Consider the following 26,851-nt stretch of genomic DNA (forward strand, 5'->3'; position numbering starts at 1 on the left):
CACCTGCTCTGTGCCAGGCCCTGGGCTATGAGGTTTGTATGCATGGTCTGTGAGCCCCATACTGTTCTGTGAATGACATGTGATACCCATCTTGCAGATGGAGACACTGGGGCTCAAGTAGGTAGAGCCCTGGGGCCAGGTCTCACTAGGCATGCAGACAGGATCCAGTGTGTTCCCTGCAAAGCCCTATGTATCTCCCTTCCCACATATCTGGCGCTTGCTCTCATGGTGACCTGCACATCTGCAGGTGTTTATCCTCACAATTCTCCATAAGAAGGGAAGATGCATGTGCCCCGAAACCCAGGGGCCAGCCTGCTCTTAGAGATGGAAGTGAAATTTCCTTCAGATTTTCCTTTTGGGATTACAGGATACTGTCTTTAGGAGAAATCCTCTTCTGTGCCACTTCAGGAGGAGGCCTGGTAGAACAAAAATGGGCCTCAGATCAGGCAGACCCAGCTTAGGCTCTTTGTTCCACCATGTTCTAGCTGTGGGAGTTGTGCAGTCTTGAACTGCACTGTCCTCTCTCTTCTGTTCCCTCCCTCTTTCCCGTCTACCTCCCTTCCCTCTCCCCATCTCCTCCCTTTCCCCCTTCCTACCCTCATTCGTTTGTTCCTTCCCCTCCTCCTTGCCCATCTCCCTTTCACTCAGTGAGCACTTACTGTGTACTTAATACTGTTTCTAACTATTTTGAGCGTCACATTTCTCACATGTATATAGGCTGTTGCACAGTAGCCATCAAAGTTTAGACCCTTGATAAATTGGTAGCCACTGTTCCAAAGGATGAAACTTTCTTGTTCATTTTCACAATGGAAATCACATTGACATGGCCCTGGAGTTACAGGGTTTTAGTGAAAAATACTGACTTAAAAGGTAGAATTTTCCCCAAGGCACCTTGATAAAAGCATTGGAATGACCTTGGATTACACTGAATTACACAGGTCTTTGTAGGTCTGGCCCTCCTGTTTCCATGGATTAGAGACATTTTTTCCCCCAAGCACTGTGTTAGGTGCATCATAGAACTTCCTGAAAGGTTAATAGTGGTTTTGACTAACTCCTGTCTTCATTTTATAGCTGAAGAAACAGGCCCATAGAGATAGGTGTTTTGTGAAAGGCTCAACAGCTGGTAAGTGGAGTAGAGACTCAAACTCAGGTTGACCTTCCCAAAACTTGTGCTCTTTATCTTCCGCTGTGGGGCCTGATTATGACCTCTGCCCCAGAATTTGATTGGACTCTAGTTTTGGATGTGTCCTAGAGGACACTGGCAGTTTGCATTTGCACCTTTTCTCCTCTTCTTCCTCTTCCCGTCTTCAGGGCCTTGCCCCTGTTCTTCAGGATGTGGTAGGGTTCTCAGGATAAGGAATGCAGGACTCTGGCCAAGAGGCAGCTGGCAATAGAAAAAGCAGCAATTTTGAAATCAGACAGCTCCAGGTTCTAGCCCTGCCTCTGCTGTTTACTACTGTGTGACTAGACCTCAGATTTTTCTTTATTAAAATGGGAGAGTCTCCTCTGCATGGGGTTGTGGTGAGGGGCAGAGCTAAGGCCTGTCAAGTAGAAGTCAGAAGCTCATATGCCATCAGGAGCCAGGCTAGTAGTATACACACCAGAGTATCAGGCAATAGGGAGTTGTTTGAACCAGGGTAAAATTGAAAATATATCACTGTTCTCAAGGGGCAGCTGCTTCTCAGCCATTTCAGATGCAGACCCAGTGATGTCACAACTGCTATCTCATAAAGGTTTTGGTGTGCCCTCTCTTGAATTGTAAATGTTGGCAGTATGTTCATATTCTCAGAGGCACCATGCAGCCTAAATAACCCTCTTTTCTAATCTGGCACATCTTAAGTTTCAGTTTGCAATTAGTGCTGTGAAGTTTGAAGCCAGGATCTTGGCACCAGGCCACCTCCCAATCCATGGTGGCTGTTGCTTGGGGTGTGACCACATCTTTTGGGTTTCTTGGTGGTCAAGCAGCACGCTGGTTCCGCTGGTTACTAGGTCAACTCCACTCCTGCTTGTTACCCATGATAATTGGAATGCCTGAAATATGTTCTTCTTTTGGTCCCTCTGGTGGTGTGGCATGATTCTCCTATTTGGATGTTTCTGGTCTGGTTGAAATCAGCAGGATGTTTGTGGAGGAGCCCATCTTTGTAGGCTAAGTTAAAATAGTAAGGATTTCGTACCCATTGGTGGACACAGTGCTATTGGCTGACATGCACTAAAGATCCTTGTGAGGAGCTCATGGATACCACTGGATTTGGGGGAGGAATTGTGTTTGTTTTACGTTGTTGTTAATATTATTCCTCCTCCTCCTATAAAGAGTATGGGGCCTTTGTGTATATGTGGATCATAGGGAAAGAGATTGCCACTCTTGGGGCTCTTACTATGCTTGGCATGGTGATACAAATACTAATTCTGATAGCACTCTTTGTATGTGCCAAGTGTTGTGCTAGCACCCTTGTTCTGTAAAGGGTTGTCTCTAGCATCGGCATCTATAGAGGAGGAATCCAGGATTCAAGGTGCACAGGCATTTGCCTGAGGCTGCCCAGCTGGCAGGGGTAGAGCTGTGCCTGCACTGGGGACCAGGCCAGTCTGTTTCCCCAAGGTGCTGCTTCCCCTGCCTCCCTGTGTGCCTGCTAGGTATTGGAGCTAGGTTTCCCGCGCTGTTGCCACGTTCTTCCTGCTGAAGGGCAGCACCTCTCTCCATTTGGCTCCTTGTTTACATGCCCCAGAGCAAACTCTACCATCCTTCTGGGCTGTCTCTTGTCTCCATATCTGAGGTTTCAACAAGGTCTGTAGAGATAAAAATGGAGTCATCCCTGTTTTATAGGAGAGAAACGAGCTCAGAGAGGGTAAATAGTATTATGAAACTGACCTCCCTCTGAAGCAGTTCATGAAAATGACTGTCTAGTAAGAATGAGGGTCAAGTCAAGATCCCTATAGCCTCCTCCAGTTACTGGGGCCTCCCCTGGCCTACTGGCTTCTCACTGGAGGGTTCTGGGCCTGGCCAGGGCTTCCAGCCTGTTGAAGTCATCTCATGTCCTGCAGTGGGTGATGTGACCCTGGCGATTAGGTAGCAGGGTGGGACAGAGTGAATGTTTGACATCAAGTGAGGGAGGTGGGGATGAGGAGAAGGGCTATTGAGCAGTGTGTGCAAGTCAGACGTACCACCTGTGCTGGGGGTGCCCAGGGCCTGCCTGATCACTTCTTTGCTCTTTCTCCTCTTCCACCTCACACTCTGTCAGTAGCCTTAGTTTTTTGTACTTACATGTTTGCTTGGTACCTGTTAGGGTTGTGTTTAGGCCGATGATGCAGGCTTGTGAAAGAATTCACAAATGAGAGAAGATAGAAAAGGGAGGAAATCTTGTCTTTCGCCATAGACAGGGAAAGGGCTGAGTACCAGGTGGCACTGGGCAGAACAGAAACAGTAAGTTGCTCTTTTATTGGGGTTTTTGGGGAGTAAAGGGCAGATGTGCTGGGGGGGGGTATGTTCTTATCATATCTTTTTTAGCCTGTAAAATAAAAATATGCTTGGTAAAAAGGAGAGAAGGAATGTGACCCAGGTCTGCAGGGGCTGGTTGCTAGTGAGTCGTGGTCCACTGTTCCGATAATCATGTTGATAATCTTTCCACAATGTCAGGTAGTCCCTCTTGTCCTCTGATTAGGAGAATGGACAGCATTCCCAAGGTAAACTCCCAGCCAGGTCAGAATGGGCTTTTCCTCATTCAGAACAAAGCAATCATGACCAGCATTGTAAAGAATGATTAACATTTTTCTGTGGCCAGTACCACACTATGATTAGTTTTCTTACTTTTCTAATATTTTCCATTAATTCTAGAATTCATTCCTGCTCTATCAGTTGGGTAGAAAGGCAGTTTGAAGTTCCAGACATCAGCAATCTTTGTGTTTAATTACCAGGTGATCTCATAAATTGTGAAAAAATCATAAAAAAGGGAAAGTCCTGTCTTCTGTCCTTACAGTACCATCTGGATTAGTGGGAGCATCTGGGCCCTGAATGCTGAGGCTGAGCCAGAGTTGAGAGCTTAGCTTGTTACCAACAGCCATCAGTGCAACTACTACTTACTGAGGGCTCAGTGGGCCCCCAAAACTTTTGCAGTGAGCACCTTTGTTTAGACTCTAATTTACAGAAGAGGACATCTAGCCCCTGGTAGGACTGTGATTTGGATGCCCAGCTGGGAGCCCCCAAACCCTGGTCTTCCTTTCCCCACCTGGCCTGTGGACCCCTGATAGCAAAATGGCCCTTTTTGTTAAGCCTCTTCTGTTTCCAGATCCTTTAACTCTGTGCCAAGGAGGGTGAGGAGGACATTCCTCTTGCAGTGGTGCACCCTTTCCTGAACCAGAGTCACTCTACTTTGAGAAGAGTATCAGAAGGAGAAAAAGTAAAACACACAAAACTGATACACACCTGATGATTTTTAGGGAGCAGAATGGCCCCAATATGATGGAAGTCTTGACACCTCCTGGCAGAGACTCAGGTCTGGGACATCTGAACCTGTTGGAATCTGACCAGTGCTGGGTTCTCACTCTAGCTGGATGGCTTGGGACAGGTTATTTAACCTGCCTGAGCCTTTCTGCCTATAAAATGGGGAGACAAGCAATATATTGAATAAATGAACACAGATAGCAATAATGACAGCACCTGGGATTATAGAGTTGCAGCCTCTTTTTCTGCTGGGCTCTGAGGAGCTGTACTCTGAGGGGAACCCCTGACACCTGCTCTGTTGTCCTGCAGCTCCCACAGGGGCTGGCACATATGCCTCTGTGCATGTACAGAGCAAAATTTCTACTATGGACAAAAGATCACTGCTCAGGGATGCAGTGTGTTCTGGTAGAAAGAAGTTGGTGTCCCAGGTTCACATTGCTCCAGCCAAGTCCTTGCTGTTTGACCTCAACTCAGTTACTTCATCTCTCAGAGCCCTTGTTTTTTGTTTGTTTGTTTGTTTGTTTTTGTATACAGTACCTACATTGCAGAGTTGAGATGCAGTTAAAATGAAATGAAGATGCATAGAACACTATAGAGCCATAGTAGGAGTTGTAGACGGAAAAACAATCATAGCAGCTAACGTTGTTGAGGATTTCCTGCATCCTAAAAGCTGTTCTAAAACCTTTCTATATGTTATCTCATTTAATCTTCACAGCAATCCAGTAACTTAGTCTTCCCATCATAGTCTTCCTTATGTAGATAAGGAAGCTGAGGCACATGGAGATTTGATGCATACAGCAAGTGGTTATAATAATCGTAGGATATAAATTGCCACTGCAGCTTTATATTTTTGATAATAATGTAATTACATTGTTTATGGTATATTTAATGTCACCATTTAAAATACTTTTTTTCTTTATTTTATTATCATTATTTTTAATCCTCACCTGAGGATATGCTTATTGATTTTAGAGAGATGGAGAAAGGAGGCAGGGGAGAGAGAGAGAAACATCGATGTAAGAGAGAAAATCAATTTGATTGCCTTCCTTACATGTCCTGACCAGGGATCAAACCCACAACCTAGGTATGTACCCTGACTGGGAATTGAACACACAGCCTTTCAGTATGTGGGACAAAGCTCCAACAAACTTAGCCACATCAGCCAGGGCTATTTAAAAATGTTTTAAATTCAGTATGATTTCTTGTTAGGATGCCTATAGCTTTTGATTAAAAATCAAATTTTGAGTGAGATAAGTGGATAAAAAAAGCGGTGGTACATATACACAATGGAATACTATGCAGCTGTAAGAAAGATCTCTTATCCTTTGAGACGACATGGAGAGACCTGGAGAGGATTATGCTAAGTGAAATAAGCCAGTCAGAGAAAGACAAATACCACACCATCTCACTTATTTGTGGAATATAATGAATAAAATAAGCTGATGAACAAAACAGACCCAGAGACATATAAAGAAGTAGGGTTCAGACTGATAAACCTCAGAGGAGGGGGGCGGTGAGGAGGGAAGAGATAAACCATGGAACTTATATGCATAACCAATGGATGTAGACAACAATGCTGTGAGCGGTGGTTGGCGGGGGAGGGGAATCGGGAGGAGGGTGTCTATAGGAAAAAAGGAGAAACATCTGTAACAAAAGTAAATAAATTAATAAAATAAATAGAAACCAAATTTTGGTTAAAAATAAAATTTTGATTAACTTTCTGATTTTGTTGTTGCTCAAATATGTTTAGTTTTATATTCCACTTCTCCAGCTGAAACTTTTTTCTGAACACGTCTTTTTCCTTCAGTCCCAGAAGAAAAATTATCTCACTGATAACATATTTTGTTAAATGCTGACCTTTGTAAATTTTTCTGTTTTTATTTTTGAATTGATTAAAATATGTAATCTACAGAATTGGAAATTTCAAAACTACTGAGAAACTTTAACCCTGTTATAATTACTCTGCAAACTTTTAAAGCAACGATTTTTAACGTAAGATTTTTTAAAACATCTAACACCTGTCTATTTAGTCAGGGCACTGACCTCTTTTCCCTTAGATTGTCAAATAAAAAATAACACAACAATAATCGTCCAGTGTGAATGAATCAAAATTATACCTATTTTTTTGTCAGATCAGTAAAAATATATTTTTTGATGTGCCGCAGGATTTTAGTAATTAGTTTATGTGTGCCATGAAATGTAAAAGGTTGAAAATCACTGCTTTAAAGGATTCTGTAGTCAGTAAAACCAGATGAAAAGCTCTGATATATTGAGAAATATAGAGGGTTGTTCGTACACTACAAGTTTTTGACTTGTGTTGCCCACCCACTCGCTCACTCTCTCTCTCTGGTCTCAGAACTATTTCCTACTCTGGGTTTGTGGGAATTGGGAAGGACACTGTTTGATTCATTCTGTGGTGATGCTAGGAATTTTGAAAAAGACAAGATGGGCCAGTTATGTCACTCCCTGTCGTGTGATAAAAACAAAAGTGATGAAAAAATGGAGTAACTGAAAGCTGCTTCCAGTTTCCAGTGGTGACCCCAGTTTCCAGTGGTGCCATTTCTCAGTAGGGCCAGTCAAGTCGCTGTGACCTTTGCTCTCCTTAGAAATCCCTGATGTTGGCTGTGCTGCAACAGTCTGCTTGAAAGGCTGGCCCTTTGGAGCAGAGTTGTGTGCTCCCTGCAACAAAGGCAGCTTGTAGATGTTAGAGTGAGGCCACAAAGGAAATCCCCATGGGCTTCGGAGGGACCAAATACTTATACATCATCCTTCCCCTCCAGCCACAGGCCAAGACGAGGCACTGCTGGATAGTTTTATAGACCACTAGAAAATTAATTGAATCTCCAAGGAAAGAAACAGATCCCTGGTAAAGAAAGTGGAGCAGGTAGGGGTAACTATCATTTGCTCAGTCAGTCCAACAAAGATTCATTAAGCTGTGCCCAAGCTGGGTTTTGTGCTGCTTACTGCAAATACAAATTGAAATCCCAGGCCTTGGTCTGTGAACTCTCAGTGTGGGTGTGATGGGGAGGAAGGGTCAGGACAAATACGGTTTGGGTAGAGGAGCAGGAGCAAACACAAGGCAGGTAAGGGGTGAGAATTATCATGGGTTGTGCCTTGATTCTCAGTGTAAAGTGGAGCCTGGGTGAGGAGGCTGGAGAGGGGTTGGTCCCCATTTGCAAGGACAGGTTGTTTATGGCATGTAGGTAAGAACAGGCACCAGAGTTCAGATCTCTACCCCCTATTTGGTGAAGAACCCAGGGCAGTCACCTAATTTCTCTAAGCCTGATTTTCTCATCTGTAAAATGGGTCAATTATGGTTTGGGTGAGGTAAGGGATGGCATTTAAGTTTTAGAGGGAGCCCAGGTAGTTGAAACAAGGTCCTTCAGTCACCCATGGGGTAGAGTATCCTTGGCTCTGTAGGTGCAGCTTTGCCCACCAGACTTGGAAGCCACTGAACCAGGCACTGGGGCCATTCTACTGTAAAGTCTTCAATGAGAATAGCACACAGGCTGAGAATCTAGGGTGCTCCTCCTCCCTGTTCACCAGCAGGCTTTGTCTCGTCTTACTGCCTCAAAACCTAGCCACATAGCCTGTACTGGTGACAGGTTTGCTTGTGGCTGGAGAACCTGAGGTGAAGTGGGTGGAGCTCAAGCTAGTGTGTGTGTGTGTGTGGTGGGGGGACCCTGGGGCAGAGCGAGGAGCACGGAGAAGGGCCCTGTGAAGTGCAGTGTGATGCTTGGCACAGGGAGAGGGTTCCAGGACTGTGAGGGGACCATCAAAGCCATACCACAGGATTTGGTTTTAATCATATGACAATGAGGAGCTCTTAGCAGAACAACACAGGTCAGTGTTTTATTGGCTATTTCTTTATGTACTTAACATTATAATTTCATTTATTTATGAATAGACAGTACAAACTCCTGTTTAAAATGAAAAGAATACTAAAGAATCTATAGTCAAGATTTTTCTTCCTGCCCTTATCTCCTGTCTCTCTCCTAGCTCTTTTCCCAACATACAACCAAAATTTGTTTCTTTTGTATTCTTTTGTACTTTATGCATATAGAAGCCAATAGTTACTCATATACAACACCCCCGCCACACACACACACATTTTCCTTCTTTTAACACAAATTACAGTGTTCTGCCCCCTTTTCTCACTTACTTTACCCTGGAGGTCATTCCATAGTACTATAGAGAGTGTTCATTCTTTTTTTTTTTAGTCCTCAACAGAGGATATTTTCCCATTGATTTCTAGATAGAATGAAAAGGAGAGAGAGAGAGAAAGAAACATCAATATGAGAGAGACACATTGATTGATTGCCTCCCACACGGCCCCGACTGGGGATGGGGATTGAACCTGCAACCCAGATACATGCCCTTGACCGAGAATTGAACCCGGGACCCCTCTAACCACTGAGCCAAACCAGCTAGGGCTCTTCATTCTTTTTTTAAATCCTCACCTGAGGACATTTTTGCATGTATCTTCAGATAGAGTGGGAGAGAGAGAAGGAGGAAGAGAAAGAGAAAAAACATCAATGAGAGAGAGACACATCAAGTTGTTGCCACCCACACGACCCCAACCAGGGCCGCGGGCAAACTGCAACTGCAACCGAGGTATGCGCTTCTAGCGGGAACCGAACCCAGACTCTCTGGTCCGCGGGCCGACACTCCAACCGCTGAGTCAAACCAGCCAGGGTTCTTCATTCTTTTTAATGGCCATATAGTATTCTGTCACATGGGTGTAGCATTATTTTTACCTTGTACTCTACTGATGGACCGTCCAGGGTTTTCAATTTTAGCTACAACAAGCATGCTGCAGGGACATTTCACATGTATGCGGGCTTGGTTGTGTGAAAGATTACACATATGTTTGATATCTATTTCCAAATTGATCTTTATAGAGGTTGTACTAATTTAACCCTGCCCCACCCTTCCAACAGTGCATGAATCAATTATGTGTCTTTAGAAAGTTCCTTTTGGGAGGCTGTTTGGAGGATGGATTTCAGAGGGACAAGTTGAGGCAAAGGCACCAAAGGGAACAGCTGACATGGGCCTGACATGGGTCATGGGGACTGGAACTGGAACAGAGATGGATTCCAGGGGCGAGTTGGTGATTCAGTAGAAATGAGGAAATCTTTCAGATAAAGTTTTATAGACCTCAGTTGTTAAAAAATTGATAAGCAAAACAAGCCAAACAGAGAAAGACAAGTATCATATGATCTCACTTATTTGTGTAATATAATGAACATAACAGTCTGAGGAATGGGCTAGTCCCAGAGACATGGAAGTGGGGTACAGACTAACAATCCCCAGAAGAGGTAGGGTGGGGGAGAGATAAACCACAGAACTTATATGCATGTGTGCATGAATAATAGACATGGTCAACAAAGCTGGGGACAGGGTGGGGAGGGTGGGGGAGGAGGAATCAGTGGGGGGAAAAGGAGAAACATCTGTAACAAAACTAAATTAATTAATTAATAAAAAAAAAATAGAGTGTCGTACATAATTTGTCCTGTTCATGATAGATGATAGACTCACTGTACTCCTTCTGTTTGGCTGTAGTAGACTTTGTCTGGTGACTTGACAAGGGAGATGCCAGTGGGGGCTGCTGTGAGCACCTGGCCTACCACTCAGGTCTCTTTGGACCACAGCCCCACTGTCCCCAGCTGACAGGATGAGGTAGGAAAGGGGGTTGGAGAGGATAGAGTAGAAGGGAGGAAGAAGAGTTGGGATATTCCAAGGCCTACTTAGTGTCAGAGACACATAATGCTTCTCCTGGGGGAGGCCAGAGGAGCTGTGCAGGTCAGTGGTGACCAGGGGAGAATTCTTTAACAATGGAGTCAGGCACTCTGGTTGCTGGTGGACTTTGGTGCCAGTGGGCTGTGTGATCTAGAGCAAATGACACCATGACTCTGAGTTTCACCTTTTTCATCTGTAATACTAGGTTGTAGAATAATCTGTGTGGCTGACTAGTGCACCAGTACGTATGCCAACAAAAAAGACCACCCCTCTCTTACCCTCTCTTCCCCCCAGCAGTAGAGTTCTGTCATGAAAATCACCCACAGAGAGTCTTCCTCTGCCTCACCATGACAGTAATTTGGTCCTGAAAATCCCTCATGGGGCAAAGAGGAAATGTTTGCACATTCTTGCATCCACAAAATAATACTTTTTTTAATTGAAACTATTCCATATCCCATTAAAAAGAACACAATTACTTAATTGGCTAACATTAGTTTTCCTAACATAAGACTTACGGCGGTTTCCCTTCATTGACTTCTCTGTAATTTGTCTACCTGCTATTGTTCAGCTCAAGAGTGGCTGTGTATTCAGGCCATGCTCACAATCTGACATGCACACACACACACACACACACACACACACACACACACACACATGCTTGCACACATATACATGCACATATACGTACATACACATATTATGCTCTGTTGATGTAGTTGAACCTTCCATGCTCCTACTCAGCTGCCCCCAGAAAAAAACAGGAAGCCCCCTAACCAGAACAGAAAGGACAAGAGAAGTGAGTAGATATAGTCCAGCCAAGCATGAGATGATTATGATGAAACCACAAGTACTGTGAGGAGAAGACCCAGGAGCATAGAGGAGATGCCCTTACCCCACCCAAACTCCTTCACTTTTTTAATCCTTCTTTCCTCTCTCTGCAAGGGAAAATCTTTAGGCATTTGTCAAGTCAGACATTCAGCTTTTTTCTGCTTGTTTTTTCCTATGTAGTATGGAATAAAATGATAGTATTGGTGCAATAGAAAGGCATAGGTTTTGGAGTCCCCCAGCCCTGCTGCAGGCTAGCTATGTGGCCTGGGCAAGTTCTCTTTTATAGGCCTCAGTTTTCTCATCTCCAGCTGGGGCCTGTTGCCAGGTCAAGGTGAACCCATTGTAAGAGAACATTAGTTCTTACCTCTGTGCAGCAATGAACTTTAAATCATTTAAGTGACTATTTCCTTTTCTTATGGTCCCTTGTTAAGTAAATCCTTTGTTAATGCTGGTCCAAATATAAAGAAATTTCCTATCTGGAACGGAAAATTTTTGACTGGTGAACTGTGTGTGTATTAAAACCTGAAAAATGTTACAACATAAAATGTTTTTTTCTTATCCAAAGAGTAATTGAAAGAAAATTTGGAAAATAGAGAAAAGTGATTAAAAGAAAGAGAAGACTACCCAAAGACTTCTTATCTCAAGGAATGACATTTTGGTTTATTTTATTCCTATCTTTTTACTTTGCATAGTTTTGCTCCCCACATTTTTAAATTTTAGTACAATATACATAACATAATATTTATTATTTTAACTGTTTATAAATGTACAATTTAGTGGCATCAAATACATGCACAAAGCTGTGTACTCATCACCACTGTCTATGCCGAAAACGTTTTCATGATTCCCAACATAAACTCTACCCATTAAACAATAACTTCCCTTCTGTGTCCACTCCCCTATCCCCTGGTAACCTTTATTCTGATTTCTATATATATAAATTTACCTATTCTAGGCACCTTATTTAAATGGAACCATACAATATTTGGCTTTCTGGGTCCATTTATATTGTTACATGTGTCAGAATTTCACTTCTTTTAAATAGCCGAGTACTAGTGTATATATACCATATTTTGTTTATGTATTGACAGACTCTTGGGTTGTTTTCTTCTGGTTATCGTGAATAATGCTGCTATGAACACTGGTGTAAAAATATCTGTTTGCATACCTGCTATCAGTTCCTTTGGGTATATATCCAGGAGTAGAATTGCTGGGTCATATGGTGATTCTATGTTTAACTTTTTATAGAACTACCAAATTGTTTCCCATAGTGGCTGCACAATTTTACATTCCCTTTAGCAATGCATAAGAGTTCCAACTTTTCCACCTCCTTGCCAACACATTTTCTTTTTAAAATAGTTATCCTAGTAGGTATGAAGTAATATCTCATTGTGGTTTTGACTTGTAGTTCCCTAATGATTAATGATGTTGAACATCTTAAAAAAAATTTTTTTTTTAATCTTCACCTGAGGACATTTTTGCATTTATCTTCAGATAGAGAGGGAGGAAGAGAGAGAGAAACACTGAGGTGGGAGAAACACATTGACTGGTTGCCACCCATGTGACCCCAACCACGGCCGGGGACAAACTGCAACCGAGGTACGTGCTCCTAGCGGGAACTGAACCCAGGTCTCTCTGGTCTGCGGGCCAACGCTCTAACCACTGAGAAAAACCGGCCAGGGCAAGTTGATTGTCTTTTTATGTTATTATTGGCCATTTATATATCTGCTTTGGAGAAATCTCTATTCAAGTCCTGTGCCCATTTTTCAATTGGGTTATTGTTGAGTTATAGTTCTTTATATATTCTGGACATTACTCCCTTGTCAGATATATGATTTGCAAATGTTTTTTTCTAGTCTGTAGATTGTCTTTTCACTTTTTTTTTTATTGAATCCTTACCCAAGGATATTTTTCCATTTATCTTCAGATAGAATGGGAGGAATAGGAAGGGAGGGAATGAGAGAAAAACATCAATGTGAGGTACAGACATTGATTGGTTGCCTCCCACACGACCTGACCAGGGCCAAGGACAAACCGCAATGGAGGTATATATCCTTGACCAGAATCCAACCTGCGACTCTTTGGTCTATGGGCCTACGCTTTAACCTCTGAGCAAAACGGGTCAGGGCTTTTCAATCTTGATAGTATTCTCTGATGCATGAAAGTTTTTAAATTTTGATGAAATTCAGTTTATTATTTTTTTTCATTTGTTGCCTGTGCTTTTGGTGTTATGGACATAAAATTGTTGTCAAATCCAATGTCATGAAGATTTTCTTCAATATTTTTCCTAAGAATTTTATAGTGCTAGCTGTTAAGTTTATTTAGATCTTTGATCCATTTTTAGTTATTTTTTATATATAAGTTAAGGGCCGAACTTTGTTATTTTACATATGGATGTACAGGTTTTCCAGCACCAATTATTGAAAAGACTGTACTTTCCCCTTTTAATCTTGTCAAAAAATCAGTTTACCATATGTGTGTGGGTTTATTTTGAATTCTTTATTTTATTTCAATGGTCTGTGTGTCTGTCCTTATGCCAGTACCACACTGCTTTGTTTACTGCTTTGTAGTGAGTTTCAAAGTAAGGAAGCTTCTGGTCGAGATGGTGGTGTAGGTAAATGCGATATTGTGTCCTCCTACAACCACATCAAAGTTTCAACTAAACTGCAGAACAACCATCCTTCAAAACTGCCTGAAATCAAGCTGAATGGAAATACTACAACTACAAAATTAAAGAAGCAGCTACATTGAGACTGGTAGGAGGGGCGGAGGTGCCACGGGCTGGTCCCACACCCATGTGCAGTGGAAAAAAATTAGAAGGATACTCAGCTGGGAAGGTCCTCTTTGAGGACTGAGGGGTCCCTATCCCACACCAGGCACCCAGCCCAGGGTTTCAGTGCCAGGAAGAGAATCCCCATAACTTCTGGCTGTAAAACCAGCGGGAACTGAGACTGAGGGAGGCTGAGGCAGCTGGGGCCCCAGGCAGCTCCTCTTAAAGGGCCTGTGCACAGACTTACTCAGACTCACACCCTCCAGGCTCCAGCATGGGGGAGGCAGATTAAAAGGCACCAGAGACATATGGGGAAGAACTGAGTTGGAGAGAGGGTGGGAGAGGCAGCTTACTCCTGTACAGATGTGCCATCGAGGCCTTTGTTCCTTTCCTTTGGTGATCCCTTCCCTGGGGCGGCAGAGAGCCACCATATCTGGGACTCCAGCAACCTGGCTCACACTGGTAGCCCCACCCTGGTGATTCCCTGAGGCCCCACCCCACCTAACTTTCAGGCCCACCCAAGCTGTTGCCAGTTGCTTAACCATAGGATTGGACCATCTTGGATCCTGCTTCAGGTTTTCCTAAATTCTTTCAAACGAGCAGCATCTGGTCTCAGCTAGCCCCATACCTCCTGTTAAGTAATACATAGAAACAAACACAGGGAGGAAGCCAAAATGAGAAGACAAAGAAACAGGTCCCAAATGAAAGGACAGAAAAAAATCTCTAGGAAAAGAACTAAGCAAAATGGAGTAAGCAACCTAACAGATGCTGAGTTCAAAATACTCTTATAAAGATGCTCAATAAACTTAGTGAGAACCTCAGCAAACTTAGTGAGGGCCTCAAGAGCATAAAAAAGGACCAGTCAGAAATAAAAGAGGCACTAACTGAAATAAAGAATAATTTACACAGATTCAGTAGTAGAGTAGGTAAAGCCAAGAAGCAAATCATTGATTTGGAATATAAGGAAGCAAAAAACACCCAATCAGAACAGCAAAAAGAAAAAAGGATCCAAAAAATAAGGAGAGTGTAAGGAGCTTCTGGGAAAACTTCAAGTGTATGATCATTCACATCTTGGGGGTGACGGAAGAAGAGGGAGAACAAGAATTTGAAAACCTATTTGAAACAATAATGGCAGAAAACTTTTCTAACTTGGTGAATGAAACAGATATACAAGTCTAGGAAGCACAAAGAGTCCCAAACAAGATGAACCCCAAGAGGCCCACACCAGGACATACCATCATCAAAATGCAAAAGGTTCAAGACAAAAACAGAATCTTAAAAGCAGCAAGAGAAAAGCAGTTAGTTACCTACAAGGGAGTTCCCATTAGGCTGTCAGCTGATTTCTCAAAAGAAACTTTGCAGGCCAGAAGGGAGTGGCAAGAAATATTCAGAGTGATGAAAAGCAACAACCTACAACCAAGGTTACTCTGTCCTGAAAAACTGTCTTTGAGAATCAATGGCCATATAAAGAGTTTCCCAGACAAGAAAAAGCTAAAGGAGTTCATCACCACCAAACCATTATTATATGAAATGTTGAGGGGTCTTCTTGAAGAAAAAGATAAAAATTATGAACAAACAAAATGTCAGTGAATACAGTGATACCTCGGTTCTCGAACGCCTTGACTTTCGACCAAATCGGTATTCGACCAGGAGATTCGAGAAACTTTTGTCTTGGAATCCGAACAAATATTTGGAACTCGAACTTCCGAGATGAGCCGAGTTGAGCCGAATGGCGTTCATTCGGCCCAGCGCGCCTTGCTCGCGTCATCAGTGTGAGTGCAGAGAGAGAGTCACGCTTTGTGGAGAGAGTCACGCTTTATACTGAATTTAACCCTTAGACATACTGTACACTTTTATTTCTTGTTGAGACTTATGTTTTTCTACATATTATATACAAATTAGGCCAGTAAATAGGCATTTTCTGGGGCTTGGAACGAATTAATCGAGTTTCCATTATTTCCTATTGGGTTTCATTGCTTCGGTTCTCGAACAATTTGGTTCTCGACCGTCCTCCTGGAACGAATTATGTTCGAGAACCGAGGTATCACTGTACATATCTATTGACAATTGAACCTACAAACAAAATGAGCAGGCAGAACAGAAGCATTCTCAGAGATACAGAGAACATTTTGTTGGTTGTCAGATGGGAGGGAGTTTGGAGAAATGGGTGAAAAATGTGAAGGGATTAAGAAGTATAAATTGGGTGTTAGACTGACAAACCTCAAAGGGAAGTGGGGTGCTAGGAAGAGATAAACCAAAAACTTATATGTATGTATTCATAACCAGTGGACACAGACAATAGTGTGGGGACGGCAGGAGAGGGGCGGGTGTGGGGAGGAGGGGGTCAATAGGGAAAAATGAGGAACATCTGTAATACATTCAATAATAAAGATAACTTAAAATAAAAAAAAGTAAGGAAATTGAGTCTTCCAACTTTATGCTTCTTTTTCAAGATTATTTTAGCTATTTGAGGCCCTTACAAGATTGCTGGGTCAAAGGGTATGAACCCTTTTAGACCTTTTACTGTACATTGCCATGTTCTTTCAGCAAAGGGTTTGTCCCCTTTCACACAGGTGTCAGCACCTAACTTTGATATATCATTTTAAAATATATTTCACAATTAGGATAGAAATGATATTTTACTCTTGTTTTAATATGTGGTTCTTTAATTACTGGTAAGATTGAACATTTTTCCTTAAGTAAATTAAACAGTGTGCTTTTGTGTGTTTGAATAATGCCCATATATTTTGCTTCTTGAAATTTTAATGCTTTCGTGTGTGTGTGTGTGTGTGTGTGTGTGGTGAAATCTTAAGTGTATTATATATTTAAAATTTTTTCAATTAAAGTTTACATTCAATATTTTTATTAGTTATCAATTATATAACATAGTGATTAGATAATCATATAGTTTATAAAGTTCCCCTCAATATTTCCAGTACCCACCTAGCACCATGCATAGTTATTACAATATTATTGACTATATTTCCTATGCTGTACTTTACATCCCTGTGACTGTTTGTAACTATCAGTTTGTACTTTGTAATCCCTTCACCTTTTTCACCCAGTTACCCCCAACTGCCCTCTCTTCTGGCAACCATCAGCCTTTTCTCTTCTGTTTTGTTTGTTCTCTTATATTGTTCTTTAGATTCCACATATGAGTGAAATCATATGGTATTTGTCTTTCTCTGACAGACTTACTTCACTTAGCATCATACTCTTTAGGATCATCCATGTTGTTGCAAATAGTAAGATTTCATTTTTTCTTTATAGCCAAGTAATATTCCATTGCATATATGTACCACAGCTTTTTTATCCACTTGTCTATTGATAGGCACTAGGGTTGCTTCCATATCTTGGCTATTGTAAATAACACTGCAATGAGCATAGGGGTGCATCTATTCTTTGGAATTCATGTTTTGAGTTTCTTTGGATACATACCCATAAGTGGAACTGCTGGGTCATAAGGCAATTCCATTTTTAATTTTTTGAGGACCATCCATACTGTTTTCCATAGGGGCTGAACCAATCTGCATTACCACCAATGAACAAGGGTTCACTTTTCTCCACATTCTCTCCAACACTTGTTTGATTTATTGATGATAGCCATTCTGACAGATGTGAGGTTATATCTTTTTGTGGTTTTAATTTGCATTTCTCTGATGATTAGTGAGGTGTAGAATCTTTTTATATGTCTATTTTCTATCTTTATGTCCTCTTTGGAGAAGTGCCTACTTAGGTCCTTTGCTCATTTTTAACTGAATTTATTGGGGTTACACTGGTTAATAAAATTATACAGGTTTAAGGTGTACAATTTTGTAATACATCATCTGTATGTTGTATTGTGTGTTCACCACCCCCAAGTCATGTCTTTATCCATCACTGTTTCCTCTGCCCATTTTAAAAGTTGGATTGTTTTTTCTTTTTGGTGTTGAGTTGTTTGATATTTTTTATAATTTTGGGGACTAACCTTTATCAGATATATCATTGGTGAATATCTTCTGCCATTCAGTAGGTTGTCTTTACATTTTGTTGATGTTTCCTTTGCTTGCAAATCTTTTTAATTTGATGTAGTCCCATTTGTTTATTTTTTCTTTTGTTTTCCTTACCTGAGGAGATATGTCAGAAAAAAATATTGCTCAGAGAAAAGTTAGTTTACTGTTTATGTTTTCTTCTGGGAGTTTTATGGTTTTGAATCTTATATTTAAGTCTTTAATGCATTTTGAGTTTATTTGTATGTAGTAAAGGAACGTGGTATAGTTTTAATTTTTAGCATGTATCTGTCCAATTTTCCCAATGCCATTTATTGAACAGACTGTCTTTATTCCATTGTATGTTCTTGCCTCCTTTGTCTAATATTAATTGCCTATATAGATGTGGGTTTACTCCTGGGCTCTCTATTCTGTTCCACTGAGATCTGTATATTTGTTTTTATGCCAGTACCACGCTGTTTTGATTACTTGTAGTCTAGTTTGATATTAGGTAGTGTGATATCTCCAACATTGTTCATTTTTCTCAAGATTGCTCTAGCTATTCAGGTTATTTTCTGATTTCATATACATTTTTGTATTATTCGCTCTAGATCTGTGAAATATACCATTGATGTTTTGATAGGAATTGTGTTGAATCTATAGATTGCTTTGGATAGTATGGACATTTTAATTATATCAATTCTTCCTATCTTTGAGCACGTTATATGCTTTCATTTATTTGTATCTTCTTCAGTTTCTCTCTTTAGTACCTCTTAATTTTTCAAGTATAAGTCTTTTAACTCCATATTAAATGTATTTCTAGGTAGTATAATTTTTTGATGCAATCATAGATGGGATTGTTTTCTTAACATTTTTTCTTTAGTTCATTAGTAAATAAAAATGCAAGTATCCTGCTACTTTACTGAATTCATTTATTAGTTCTAGTACTTTTTTGGTGAAATTTTGGGGTTTTCTATCTGCATTATCATGTGATCTGCAAATAATAAAAGTTTTACTTTTTCCTTTTCAATTTGTTTCCCTTTTATTTCTTCTTCTTGTCTGATTGCCATGGGTAGAACTTTCAGTACCATATTGAGTAAGATTGGTGAAAGTGGACATCCCTGTCTTGTTCTTGAAATGTTTTTAGTTTTCACCCATTGAGTATGTTAGCTATGGGTTTGTCATATATGGCATTTATTATGTTGAGGTATGTTCCCTTTATTTCCACTTTGTTGAGAGTTTTCATCATAAATAGGTGCTAAATTTGTCAAATGCTTTTGGGGCATATATTGATATGATCATATAATTTTTATCCTTCATTATGTTTCTGTGGTTATAGATTTGTTAATAGATTTACAGATATTGAACCAACCTTGTATCTGCAGAATAAATCCTAATTGATCATGGTGTATGATTTTTTTTTTTTAAATATGTTTTGCCCAGCCAGTGTGGCTCAATGGCTGGGCATCGACCCATGCACCAAGAGGTCCTGGTTTGATTCCTGGTCAGAGCACATGACCAGGTTGTGGGCCAAATCCCCAGTGGGGGGCATGCAGGAGGCAGCCATTTGATGTTCTCTCTCATCGATGTTTCTATCTCTCTCTCCCTTCCTCTCTCTCTAAAATCAATCAATAAATTAAAAAAGTAAAAAAATATGTTTTTATTGATTTTTTTTTAGAGAGAGAGGAAGGGAGAAATAAAAACATCAATGTGAGAGTGATACATCGATTGGCTGCCTCCCGCATGACCCCTAATAGGGATCCAGCCTGCAACCCAGGCATGTGCCCTGACTGGAAATTGAACCGGAGACCTCTCAGTCCATGGGACTACTGACTCCACCTGGGCTGGTATATGATCTTTTTAATGTATTTAATAACTCAGTTTACTAATATTTTGTTGAGGATATTTGCATCTATGTTCATTAGGAATGTTGGTCTATGATTTTCTGTTTCTTTTATTGTCTTTATCTGGTTTTGGAATTAGGATCATGGCAGCCTCATAACATGAGCTTGGGAGGCTCCCTTCCTCTTTATTTTTTTAGAATAGTTTGAAAATGATAGGCATTAGTTTTTCTTTAAATGTGTGGTAAAATTCATCTGTGAACCTATCTGGTCTAGGACTTTTGTTTGTTCAGAGTTTTTTAAATTATGATTTGATTTTGTTTGTAGTAATTGGTCTGTTCAGATTTTCTGTTTCTTCCTGACTCAATCTTAGAAGATTGTATGTTTCTAGATATTTATCCATTTCTTCCAGATTGTCCAATTTGTTGGCATATAGTTCATTATATTTTCTTATAATCTTTGTGGTGTTGGTTGTTACTTGTCTTTCTTTTCTGTTTCTATTTATTTGGGTCCTTTCTCTTTTTTCCTTCCTTTCTTTATTTTGTTAACTAAAGTCCATAATTTATTTAGGTTTGTTTTTTTAACCTAATGATCCTTTCCCTTTAAAAAAATTTTATTGTTGACAGTATTACAAATGTCTCCCATTTTCTCCATTTTTGCCCCCATCTACCCAACCCCCACTCCACCTCAGGCCTTCCTTATATGATTGTCTGTGTTTATGGGTTGTGTGCGTGCACGCGCGCGTGCGCACGTGTGGGTGTCTGTGTGTATTCTTTGGTTAATTTCTTCCTGCACCCCCACCCTAGATCTGTTATTCAATTCCATGCATCCATACCTCTGGACCTATTTTGTTTGTCAGTTTATATTTTGCTTTAGATTCCACATATAAGTGAGATCATGTTCTCTTTTTTTCTTGATGAGTCTAGTTAAACGTCTGTCAATTTTGTTTATCTTTTCAAAGAACCAGCTCTTGGTTTCAATGAACTTTGGTATTCTAGGTTTGTTTTCTTTTAGGCTTTATTTTGTTTATTTCTTCTCTGTTTCTTCTTATTTTCTTTCTCCTACTCACTTTGAGCTTTGTTTCTTGTTCTATGTCTAGTTCCTTTAGGTGTTAAGGTTAGGGTTTTTTGTTGTTGTTTTTTTTTTGGAGATTTTGTTTTGTTTCTTGAGGTAGGCCTGAATTGCTATGAATTTATCTCCTAGGACTGCTTTTGCTGTGTCCCACCGATTTGGGGTTATCATATTTGCATTTTCATTTGTCTCAGATTATCTTTTGATTTCTCCCTTGATTTCATTGTTAATCCATTCGTTGTTTAGTAACATGTTATTTAGCTCTGTGTATTTGTGTGTTTTTTACCTTTTTTGTAATTGATTTCTAGTTTTACACCATTGTGGTTACATAAGATGCTTGGTATAATTTCAAACTTTCTAAGTTTATTGAGACTTGTTTTGTGTCCTAACATGTGGTCTGTCCTGGAAAATGTTCCATGTGCACTAGAAAATAATGTATATCCTGTTGCTTTGGGGTGAATTGCTCTGAAAATAACAATTAAATCCATTAGTCTAGGTGTCATTTAAGGTCCCTTTTTCCTTATTGATTTTCTGTCTGAAAGATCTATTCATTAATGTCAGTGGGGTGATAAGTCCCCTACTATGACTGTATTACTGTCATTCTCTCTCTTTATGTCCATCAAGATTTGCTTTATATTTTTAGGTGCTCCTATGTTGGATGCATAAATATTAACAAGGGTTATATTCTTTTGTTGGATTATTTCATTTATCATTATATAATGTCTTTTTTTTGTCTTTTATTATAGACATGGTTTTAAAGTCTATTGTCTCTCATATGAGTATTGCTACCCCAGTTTTTTTCTTTGTTTGTTTGTTTCCATGTGCTTGAAATATATTTTTTCATCTTTTTACTTACAGTCTGTATATGTCTTTTGTTATGAGGTGGTTCTCTAGTAGAAAGCATGTATACATGTCTTGTTTTCCTAGTCATTCAGCTACCCTATGTTTGTTTGTTTGTTTGTTTTTCGCTCTATATATACTGAGATATTTATTTATGTTTATTAACATAAAAGGTTATGTAAATTTAAGGAATATAAAGTGTTGATTTTATTATAAATATATTGCAAAATGATTACCACTATAGCATTAGCTAACACTTCTATTGCATCACATAATTACCATTTTTTTTTTTTTTTTTGGTGGTAAGATCATTTAAAATTTATTGTCTTTACATGTGGATTTGTTTGTTTGCTTTTTTATTTATTTTCAGCTGAGGATATGTTTTTTAAAAAATTTATTTGAGAGAGAGAGGGAAACAGATGTGAGAGAGCAACATCAGTCAGTTGCCTCCTGTATGCTCCCTGACTAGGTATTGAACCCACAACCTAGGTATGTGCCCTAACTGGAATCAAACTTGCAACCTTTTTGTGTATGGGATGATGCCCTAACCAACTAAGCCACCTGGTCAGGGCTGTTTTGTTTGTTTGTTTTTTAATTGAATTTATTGGGGTGACATTGGTTCGCAAAACCATACAGGTTTCAAGTATACAACTCAACAAAACATCATCTGCATTGTACACCCATTGCCCCAAGTAGAGTCTTTTTCTATCTCCATTCCATCCCTCCCCTTTGCCACCTCCACCTACTCCCCATCCCCCCCTTCCCTGGCTTTTACCACACTGTTGTCAGTGTCTGTGTGTTATCTCTCTCTATATTTTTGCTTAATTCGTTTACCTTCTTTCATGCAGTCCCTCATCCTCCTTCCCCTCTGATAGCTGCCAGTCTGTTCTATGTATCCATGCCTCTGTTTCTATTTTGTTCATCAGTTTGTTTTGTTCATTAGATTCCACATATAAGTGAGAGCATATGGTATTGTCTTTCTCTCACTGGTTTATATCACTTAGCATAATAATCTCCATGTCCATCAATGCTGTCACAAAAGGTAAGATTTCCTCTTTTTTTTTTTTTTTTTATGATTGAGTATCCTACAGTTTTTGATTTGAACATTTAGTCCATTTACATTTAAAGTGATTATTGATAGGTATGTATTTATTGCTATTTTATATTTTATAACTATGTTTCTCTTTTTTTTTTCTTCTTTCTACTTAAAGTTAAGTCCTTTTGACATTTTTTATAATACTGGTTTGGTGGTAAATAACGTCTTTAGCTTTTTGTCTGAAAAGATTTTTATTTTTTCTTCATTGTTAAATGATATAGCCTTTCTGGGTAGAGTTGTTCTGGTTGTAGGTCCTTGCTTTTCATCACTTTGAGTATTTGGTGCAATGTTTCAATTGATACATCAGCCATCAGTCTTATGTGAGCTTCCTTGTTGGTTACTGATTGCTTTTCTTTTGCTGCTTTGAAGATTCCCTGTTTGTCTTTAACCTTTGCTACATTAATTATGATGTATCTTGGTGTGGGCCTCTTTGGGTTTGTCTTGTTTATGACTCTCTAAATTTCCTGGACTTGTGTGTCTTTTTCCTTTACTAGGTTAGGAAAGTTTTACGTCATTTCTTCAAGTAGGTTTTTAAACCTTATTTAGCTCTTGTACCCCCATGATGCAGATATTGTTATGCTTCATGTTGTCCCAGAAGTCCATTAAACTATCCTCATTAAAAAAAAAAAAAAGTGTTAAAAGGAAAAACATCTGTGACAAAAATAAATTAATTAATTAATTAAATTTAAAAAAAGTGTTGTATTTTTTTCTGCCATGACTGTGTGTTTTCTGCTTCTTTGTCTTCAGAATCGTTGATTTGATCATCTGCTTCATCTCATCTGCTGTTGATTTTTTCTAGTGTGTTCTTCATGTCATATTTCATATTATTCATTTCTGACTAATTTGTGATTTCTATGTCCTTTCTAATGCTTCCTATTTTCTGTTAAACTTCTCACTTAGTTTTTTTCTTTATTGTTTTGAACTCTTTTTCTTGTAGACTGCTTGCCTCTATTTCTTTTACTTGGGAATTCTTCTGTTCTTTCCTGTAGTACATTTTATGTGTGTTTATATCCTCTTTTTTCCTGTCTGTCTGTATTTTTCTGTATTTGTATTAGATATGGTGTATCTCTCAGTCTTGGTAGGATGGCCTTATATAGTAGGTGTCTAGTGGAGCTCAGTGACCCTGTCTCCCTCATCACCTGAGCTAGGTGCTCCAGGAATGTCTCTTGTGTGGATTATGTGAGCCCTTCTTTTTTATAGTTGAGTCTTGTTGCTTTTGGTCCATTTGTGGGTCAGATTTATTCTCTGGCTGACTATGAGGATTAACCCTGACCACAGTGCACAGGTACTGTGCAGGAGCTGACCCCATAAAGCAGAATTTGCCCCAATAATGTCTGGTGCCTGCTGAGATATTCCTTTGAGTATGCTGTTTGTGGAGCTTGGGTTGTGTTCTGATGTGGCCTGAAGCCCACCATTAGTTGTGTTTGTTCTGAGGCCTCTTGGGAGGGACTCTGGTGCAGGTCAATATTATGTGCTGCCTTATCTGGCCCTAGACTACATGATTGGAACTACAAAGTGATCCACGGTTTGTTGCTTCATCTGTTGGGCCTGGGTGTGCTTGGGAGGGGCCAAACTGAGCACCAATGCAGGCTTCGACCAGCACCAAGCCTGGGGGCAGGCCAGCAAAAGTCCCATAGCACCCTGAGATTCTTCTTTACCTCTGGCTGCCTGTTAGGCTCAGTCACTGACAGAGCCTCTGGCAGGACATGAGTTGTGTGAGGTAGGTTCTTAGTGAGTTACCAGGTAGTGGCTAGTGGTGTTTACCAGATTGATATAGATTCAGACTCAGTGCCAGTGTTGGGTCTGAGGCTACTTAGCGAAAGTCCCAGGGTACACCAAGGTCAGCTGCTACCTTTGGGTGCCTGTGAACCTTTGTGGTGGGGCAGTCTCAGGCAGTTGTCAACGCAAGGCCAAAAGAGTTCATCATGCTTAAATAAACCAAAATTTGGCTGTGTGAAGGGTGGGTTCTGCACAGAAACAGTGGCACTGGTAGGGCACACAGGAGAAAAATGACTCTTGTCCTTGAGCCACACAAGTCAGTCTCTCTTTGATTCTGCCCAGATCTCCTGGAGAGGCTTCTAAGAATGTTAGCTCAACAAGGCAAGGCCACTGAAAGTTGTGTGCATGGTTGATGGATCTATCACTGGGGATGCTGCACCAGTGAGGCCGGTGGTAGGGGGAATGGCTGTTTGTGGAGCTTGGGTTGACTTCTGTTCAGCTAGTCTTCAGTTGGTTATTCAGGTTAATTGTTTTATAATTTAGTCGTAATTTTCACTTTAGTCCTGGAAGTGATGAATGTAACTTCTACCTACTCTGCCATCTTGCACCCCTCCTTAATGCTTTCTTTTTTATTTTTAGGAGTACTTAATACTAAAAGAGATATTGTTATCAATTAACTCTTTGTCTGCTATTTTGCTACAAATAACTTTAGCATTTACTGTATGTCTTTACACTTTAGTAGCTTTTTTGACATGCAGAAGTTTCTAATTTTTTGCAGGGAAACTCTTTGATTGTTTTTCTTTATGATTTATCTCTGAAAGCATTTAAAATTACTTCTGTATGAGTGTTAACAGAAATCAAAATAGGAGATAAAAATGTACCAATAATCTTCCCAATGCATCAAATTAAAGTGTTTTTCCCTGGATTCCTGTCAGTCTTTTCCACATGTACATAATTTGAGGTAATTGTTATCAATACTTTGATACTGCTCTGTGTTCTAGACTTTTAAATTTTATTTTCCACTAAATTTTATCATCTGACAATATCCTTGATGCATCTTTATTCCAGACTCCCTCTGTGTTTCCTCTTGCTTTTTAAACACTTTCTATTTCCTTGTTTCTATTTTAGCCAAGGACATCTGCTTAGAGCCCACTGGGGCTCTTTTGGCCCTTCCTCCCTTCTTGGGATTGGGTGGTATGCCAAATCTCAAGTGGTTTGGCTGCTGCCAAGGAGATTTTATAAAGTGTGCATTCCATACTGGCTATGTGTCTGACTAGCTGTTTGGTATTAGACAATTCACTTTATCTCTCTGAGTTGATATTTCTTCTGTAAAATGGGAACTAAGTTCAACCTCACACCATTTGTTATGAGAGGACACTTGACATGGAGCCTGGTACATAGTAAGTATTTAGTAATAATGGCTGTAACATGTGGAGCAACTACTATGTGCTTGGCACTGTACTAGGGATTTCCATAGAGAATCGGTCAGATCAAGGGGTAGGTTTTGTGTCTGGCTTGACTGGTGAGAGAAATAAGGCATAACAAATATTGGCTTTTTAAATTCTACTAATCCAAACCTAAAACTTATAGTGTTTGTTTGTGTCTTTTACATGAGTTATACATCATATGTATACACACACACACACACACACACACACACACACTTTTAAATTTTTTTTACTTATTTGAGATCATTTCTGTGATTTGACAGGGATTAGCCTACATACACATTCAGTATGTCTGGGCCTGGGCTCACCCCATTATATGCCACTGCTGTGAGGGGAGTCTGGAGGACATGGTGGGGATTTGGGAACAGGAGAAGCACCTGAATGTGGTCTAGGTCTGCTCCTGCCTGCACTCTCTGAGCTGTGGATCTGGGCTCAGGGTTCTTCTTCAGATTTTGGATTAGAGCCTCTTGTGCTTCTAGAACCCAGACACCAGTCTAGATCTGTAACCCAAGGCAGGGGATCCCAGGGAATGCTGAATTATCCTTCTGCCAGAAGTCAGGGTGCCCCAATATGTAGCATGTTCAGGAAATCAGCAACACCAGCTTATCTTGAGCCTTGGAAAGGGCCAGACACCCAACTCCACATGCCTCTATTTTGCTACAGTACATTGCCCAAAAGGGTTTGGATAATAATTGAATTTCAGAAAGCTTTATGGTTAATGTTTGGAATTCTCAGTGTATGCTTTTACGCTTTTCTATCCCTCTGGGCCCAGATTTATGGAGGGTAAGTGGAAGCCATGAGAATGTATTGAGTCCTGGCTGTGATTGAGTCCTGCCTGGTTTGCTGATATTTGTGGCTGGAGCTCTTGCTTTGGACTGAGAATGGACTCTCCTTCTCCATGGGAGAGGCCTGTACTCTGGATTGCTACAGACCAGCCAGTCAGCAGTATGTACCCGGCAGACCCATGCAAATCACTTGGCTTCTCTGACAGTAGGGGTCAGAGTGTCTACCTAAGATCACACAGAGACCACCCAGTACAGTCTTAGCACAGAGAAAACCCTGAGAAAGCAGCTTATTTTCTTTTTCTCTTGTGTTT

The 26,851-nt window shown here is 40.2% G+C and overlaps 1 long non-coding RNA gene across 1 annotated transcript; it reads right to left on the reverse strand.

Moving 5' to 3' along the window:
- Positions 1-28: 28 nt before the first annotated feature.
- Positions 29-4,811, reverse strand: LOC118616797. Its single transcript, XR_004956711.1, has 4 exons — positions 4,418-4,811; positions 2,689-2,784; positions 1,279-1,384; positions 29-416 (listed from the first exon to the last, which is right to left on the reverse strand). It is a non-coding gene; the product is annotated as an uncharacterized LOC118616797 (long non-coding RNA).
- Between the last annotated feature and the right edge of the window lie 22,040 nt (positions 4,812-26,851).

This window comes from Molossus molossus, unplaced genomic scaffold, assembly GCF_014108415.1.
Source record: "Molossus molossus isolate mMolMol1 unplaced genomic scaffold, mMolMol1.p scaffold_m16_p_43, whole genome shotgun sequence".
Taxonomy (NCBI): Eukaryota; Metazoa; Chordata; class Mammalia; order Chiroptera; family Molossidae; genus Molossus; species Molossus molossus.